Below are 6,372 nucleotides of genomic sequence, written 5' to 3' on the forward strand. Positions count from 1 at the left end.
TCCTCCAAATAAAGCCTAGCAAAGAATGCATTTTGCATTAGCAAATAGTGAACAACAAAACAAATATAAACTAGTGAAGAAGTAATCTTCATGGTGGTAGCTCAACATGTTTAGAAAGAAAAAAAATAATACAAGTCCAAATTGTACACACATACGATTATTAGGTTGAAACATTAAAATAACTAAATTCTGGGTACTGTAATTTAGTCATATCCAGTTAATTGCCATACAATTTTTTTAATAAAATTGGACAATTTTATTTACCTGTCCCTTTATTAACTATTACTTTCTAATTAGACTTTTATTATAAAAGTTGTATATGTGCATTGTAGACAGTGGGAAAACATAAACAACCAAAAATGGATGTTATTTAAATGGTATTGCACCATATTCTCTCCACCTAGAACATCACTGCTCCTAAACCTTACTGAAATCTGCATTTCTTTCCAGGTATCATGTATTTACACACATATACACAATGACACTCACTCATACACATATATTTCTTCCTTCAGAGATCATTTTATGTGTTGCCTGTAATCAACTCTTTATCGCTTTAACTATCTCTGCCTTTCCTAGCAATAACTTTTCATCTGATCTAATAACTGATCCATATGTAAATTACCCAAGTTACTTAAAATGCGTTAATACAGCTGGTTTATCCCAACCAGGATCTGCATTTCTCCTGGTTGTTATGCCTCTTACGTCTCTTTTTTATTTTTATATTTTCATTCCTCACTGAGGATATTTTTCATTTATCTTCAGGTAGAGAGAGGGAAAGAAAGGGAGAGAGGGAGAAACATCAATGTGAGACGGACACATCTACTGGTTGTCTCCCTCACAACGCTGACCAAGGCCTGGGACGAACCGCAACCCAGGGTGCCCTCTGCTGGAACCAAACCACGACTCATTGTTCCGTGGACCAATGCTCTAACCACTGAGCAGAGCCGGCCAGGGCCCACTTAAGTCTCTTTTAATCAAGCTACGTTTTTGTCACAGACTCTTGATTTGTTAAAAACACAAATCAAAAAACTGAACCAGTTTCCCTACGGTTTATTCCACCTTCTGGATTAGTCTGGTGATGTCATTAAGCTGTTTCTTTATACCTCTATTTCCAGTAAATTGGAATTTGAATCTAAAGGCTTGATGGAATCATGTTAAATAATTTTTGGAATATACCAATTTACTATTACAATGTAAGGAGCTGATTTATTAGTTTGATTATATATAATTTATCATTGAGATGGACCGTTGAGAGTGAAAGTCGTGCCATTAATAACTCAGTCAGGCCTTCCCTGGGAAAGCGGGGAGGTGTGGCCACTCATTTAGCTCACAGGGCTCCCCTTTCATTGTCCCCACCCACTTCCCCTATGGCTGTGGTTTCTTGTTCCTGTCTCAATGTCCGATAAAGACTGCAGGCTCCAGGAGGGCAACATATTTTGTGCTTTGTGTACTGCCCTGTTCCTAGTACCTCTGCACAGTACATATGTTTGAATAAATGAGTGAAGGAAGGCTGTGATGCCTTGGCCAGGAAAAGCAGTAAATCCATTGTATGAGATTTATTTGTTCATTGTATTATTATTTTTCTCATTTATGCATACATTTGGGTGGTTTTATTTTATTTATTATTATTATTATTTTGGTTATTCCTCATCTGAGGATATTTTTCCCATTAATTGTTTGTTGTTTTTTTTTAGAGAGGGTGGAAAAAGGGAAGGAGGGAGGGGGAGAGAGAGAGAGAGAGAGAGAGAGAGAGAGAGAGAAACATTAATATGAGAGAGACACAGTGATTGCTTGCCTCCTGCATGTACACTGACTGGGGCTGGAATCAAACCTGCAACCCAGGTACATGCCCTTGACCAGAAATTGAACCCAAGACTGCAGGAACTGATGCTCTAGCCACTGAGAAACACCAACCAGGACTGGGCAGTTTTATTGAAAGGCTGTCTGTGTTTTGAATCAGCCTAAGGTATAGAGGATACACAGACATTAAAAAAAAAGTTTAGAGAGCAATAAAATAATTGCTATAATGTGGGTGTACAGGAAATGCCACAGGAAAAGCAATCTCTGCATCTGCTGGTGGAGTCAAGGAAGGTTTCACAGAGGAGGACATTTTCAGTCAAGTAAAGAACCATGATAGAAAACAAGTCATGCAAAGAAATCACGCACAAAGGAACAGAATCAAGAGAGGGTAACTAATGTGCTGAAAATTACAAGCAGGTCCATGTCCCCAGAGCATAACTAGGAGAAAGGAGGTTTTGATATTCACAAATTACTTTAAAATGAAAACCACGAGAAGGCAGCACTTCCCAAGGTAGGAAACCCAAAGTGAAGATGCTTGCTAGCAGCTCTCAGTGCCACCATCAGAAACACAGACTCGAAGACCTGAAGTAACCGCAAAGGATGGTCTGAAATTAAAAGGTTATGTCCTAGGCCAGCATCTTCCCTGACAAAGGTCAATCTTTACCTTAACTGAGCCTATTTTCTTTATACATCGATGAGAACATATCTGTGGAATGTCAAAGCAATTTTCCTTTTTCCAGTTCCCTCAAAGCTCAGGACCACAAATCCCTTCATTGTTATTGAGTTAATTGTTAACCGTTAACTATCCTGTACCCACCTATGTTAAAGATGTGTGTGTCTATAATTTCACTTTTCATCCAATTCCAGCGGTACCCCCTCACCACCGCTTTGTTTCCTCCTGCCCCCTAGTCTGCCACCAATGGATTTCATGTAACTCACTTGTGTCTGCTTTTTTTATTATAACGTATAAAATAAGATGCAAAACTGCCATTCTCTGGAGCCTTATCTCAATTCATTGAGTTTTGTTTCTTGACAATTTTGGCTCAAATAAACTCACACAAATTCTCCACAGGTTTGAATGTTTCTTACATTGACAATAGACATCTATGTATTTTAATATGAATTTAGAAAAGCATCGGTTTTCCACTATGATAATTTAAAGTTTCCATTTAAAATACATTTAAGTTTGCCTGGTTGGTTGAGTGTTGACCCATGCACCAAGAAGTCACCGGTTCAATTCCTGGTCAGGGCATATGCTTAGGTTGTGGGCCCAATCCCCAGTGGGGGGCATGCAGGAGGCGGCCTATTGATGTTCCCTCTCATCGATGATTCTCTCTCTCTCCCTCTTCCTTCTTCTCTCTCTAAAAGCAATAAAGAAAAAAAATTTTAATAAAAAATAAAAATAAAATACATTTAAGTTTGAAGCTGAGTTGATTTAAAAATACATTAAATTAAAATCAGTGAAATATATTTTTCATGTATATTAGAAATGAGTGACTGAACTTTGGTATATGGTAGGTTAATCAATGTAGTATTTTTTAAGTAAAATATACTCTAAGCATGTTACTTTAGTTTATCAAATTTCATTACTCATTAAAAGCAGAGCCAAGAAAGCAAAAACAAAACAAAACAAAAAGGCAGAGCCAGAAGCTAGGGTTGGAGTTAGTAAGTAAAAAAAAGAATGGACTTTTTTTTAAATCCTCATCTGAGGATATTTTTTTATTTATCTTCAGATAGAGTGGAAGAGAGAAAAAGGGAGAGAGAGAGAAACATCGATGTGGAATACAATGAACAAAACAAGTTGAGGAACAAAATAGACCCAGAGACATGGAAGTGGGGTGCAGACCGACAAACCTCAGAAGAGGTGGATGTGGGGGGAGGGAAGAGATAAACCACAGAACTTATACACATGTATGTGTAAACAAGGACATAGACAATAATGCTTGGGGGAGAGGGGTGGGAATGGGAATAGGGTATCAATGGGGAAAAAAAGAGAAACATCTGTAACAAAAACAAATACATTAATTAATTTAAAAATAATAATAATGGACATATGCTTGGCTTTCTCCAGACCCCAAAATAAGAAAACAAGACTATCTATCTATTTATTTATTTGGCTATATAAAATGAATCTGAGAAATCACATAATTTCACTCATAAATACTATGTATGTATAACAGATAGACTATTTTTGTTGTTATTAATCCTCACCTGAGAATATTTTTCCATTGATTTTTAGATGGAGTGGAAGAGAAGGAGGAAGAGAGAAAGAAAGTAACATCAATGTGAGAGAGACACATCAATTGGTTGCCTCCTGCATGACCCTGGGCCAGGGATCGAACCTGCAACCCAGGTACATGCCCTTGACCAGGAATAGAATCTGAGACCCTTCAGTCTGCAGGCTGATGCTCTAACCACTTAGCCAAACCAGTCAGTGCTAGATAAGGACTTTTTAACATTATAACCACAGATATCACCACAATTAAAATTAACAATGAACAATTTCTTAATATTAACTTTTCCAATATCTACTTTGTTTCAATTGTCTGAAAAATGTCCTTTCCAATTGGGCCCCAAATGGAAGATTTCAAATTATCTACACTTTGCAGTTGATAGACCCTTAAATAAAATACAATAATTTTAATTTCTGTAATCTCTCTTTGAATCCAAATTTAGGAGACTTTAAACATGCAGAGTACTATAAGATTCCCTTTGCAAAAACTCGACTGCTTTCACAAAACTGGCAGGTTAAAATAAATGTTTGTTGGAAATACATAGAGAGATGGGGAGGGAAAAAAACTGGAGTTGAAAAGAAGGAAAGAAGATACTTTTGTGAATGAACCTTCGTATAGATCAAGGGAAATGAAGCCAAAGAGACCTGGCTCTTTAAAGGTCTTCCTGAGTTTGCTGGAGGAGGGACTGAATGTAGGTGGAAACTGAGGGTTGTTGAAATGATCAGACTTTTCTATTATGTTATAATTTTTTTTTTTTTTAATGCAAATAGTAGCTTAGAGAATTGAGCGAATGAGTTGAGAGATGCTTTGGTTGCTAATTATAGTTTTCCTTTTACTAAATTAAAACAAACATTATACAATGCCTTTGTGAAGCTAGCGAATGGAAAGTATTGATTAGCAAGATTCGATTTTATTGGAGAAAGAAAAAGCTTGAAGTTTAGTCATCAAAAACAAAATAAACTAATTTAGTTAATACAACAGAAACTGAAGCAGTCAGCAAACCTTGTCAAAAACAGACAAAATAAAAAGGAGTAAAACTAAGAAGAAAATGCATTATTGGAGAATGAAAATCAGGGACCTACAAACACAGTGGTCGCTTAATCTCACCAAGTTAATGTTCCAGTAATGGCTGTTCTGAGCGTGTGCCAGTTCCGTTACCTTCTCAACGAAGTCCTCTCCTTGTGCTAATAAAATTATGGTAAAAGTGTGTTTAAAAAGTAAACAATTCTCTTGTAAAGCATTAAATAGTTTACTCTGATCCCAAACATGTATATTCTCCTTTAAAAAAAAATCCTTACATCTGCAGAAAGACCTTAGCACCCCAGTAATGTTTTGTTATCCCTAAGAGATTGATATGCCATTCATTCTGACCTATTTTGTTGACTATCACAGGTGACAAGTATTTCACACGATATCAGGTAAGATACACTTGTCCACTGATTGTTTAAAATTAATCCCTAGACTTTCTTATTTTGTGTCTCTCAATATTCTTCAATGAAAAATAAGAACTCCCATGTTTCTAAATCTGGAAGGCAATTAATCAGTGATACCTAACACTCTGACATTATACATTTATCCAAATTTAGATGCACAAGGGAAAATTATCTGAATTGACACGTGACACCAGTTTTCATATGTGATGGGAAAAATAAAATCTGACTACTTATTAAATATAGAGAGACATAATCAAATTAATTGCTAGAGAAAGGGAATTCTCTTAATTTGTTTATTGCATCCTTTAATCCAATTTTCTAAAGAGAAAACCCTCCTTCAATAAACAAGATAATAAAGCTAAGAAACCTGTATTCATTGATTATTTCAACCTGCAGTCATTGATAATTTCAGTGCTTCCAAGCAACACCACTTTTCAACTTATTCATATAAAAATCTGACATCTTGATTGATATACATTATTTGCATCACGAGTCAGACAGTTGGTGTAGACTGGCATACATTTTAGAAGAAAAAAAACTATTTTTTAAATGCACACATATAAATAAATTTGGTTTATCACCAACTATTCCATGTTATAAACAAATATTACTTTTATTTAGTAAAATAACAACAACAACAACAAAAACTGTACTATTTCCCAGAATCCAGTATTAAATTTAAAAATAAACAAACCTGGCTGGCCTGTGTGGCTCAGTGGTTGAGCATCAACCCATGTACCATGAGGCCACTGGTTTGATTCCCGGTCAGGGCACATGCCTAGGTTGTGGCCAAATCCCCAGGAGGCGACCAGTCAGTATTCTCTCTCATGTATGTTTTAATCTCTCTGTCCCTCTCCCTTCCTCTCTTTCTAAAAATCAATAAAGAAGAAAAAATTTTATTT

The sequence above is a fragment of the Molossus molossus genome, unplaced genomic scaffold (assembly GCF_014108415.1).
Source record: "Molossus molossus isolate mMolMol1 unplaced genomic scaffold, mMolMol1.p scaffold_m16_p_5, whole genome shotgun sequence".
In the NCBI taxonomy this organism is placed as follows: domain Eukaryota; kingdom Metazoa; phylum Chordata; class Mammalia; order Chiroptera; family Molossidae; genus Molossus; species Molossus molossus.